The sequence below is a fragment of the Phalaenopsis equestris genome, unplaced genomic scaffold (assembly GCF_001263595.1).
Source record: "Phalaenopsis equestris unplaced genomic scaffold, ASM126359v1 Scaffold235876, whole genome shotgun sequence".
Lineage (NCBI taxonomy): Eukaryota > Viridiplantae > Streptophyta > Magnoliopsida > Asparagales > Orchidaceae > Phalaenopsis > Phalaenopsis equestris.
This window is the reverse complement of record NW_018253730.1, coordinates 446,778-447,429: the sequence shown is the minus strand read 5'-3', so window position 1 is coordinate 447,429 and position 652 is coordinate 446,778.

Genomic DNA, 652 nt, shown 5'->3' with positions numbered 1-652 from the left:
CTATATTTAATTGGGCCAATTGGCATGCCTAATCTAGCCCAAACACAAGATTTGGTCACATGCGCCTTTTTGGACTTAAGATCAAATCTAACCCAATTGAGCTTGGTGTGGTCAAATGAGCTCTACCATGACTCACCTTAGACCCTAGGGTTGAGTTCCAAGCCAGCCATCAACCCATGGTTAGACTTGATATTTATCCCATGGGTGAATTTTTGAAAAAAGCTTTTAAAGAGATAATAAGGAGGTTAAATCAATGTACTTGCCCTAACACATGTCCATAGCCTATGGTGCCATTTTTACTGAGCATCATAAGCTTTAACCATGGTCCAAGCCTTGGTTAGCCACCTTAACCCAAGCTAAAGCCCAAAACCGTGAGCCCCCACATGGTTAAAACCCAAACTCATGCCAAGAGGCTACCTCAGCCCAAATTGACCTGAGAGCTCCTCTTCTTGACACCTAAGCAGTGGGGCTAACCTCTCAAATGGTCAGCCAAGCAACCACATAGCCAATTTCTATAAAAATCCACCCCACGGCCATGAGTAGGGTGTGGTAAAAATTTTTTACTAAGGCCTCTCAAAATCCTTTGAGAGCTGCCTTGAGAGACCCTTAACACATTCCAATCCACTTCCCCCTCTCAAATCCACCATGTCAA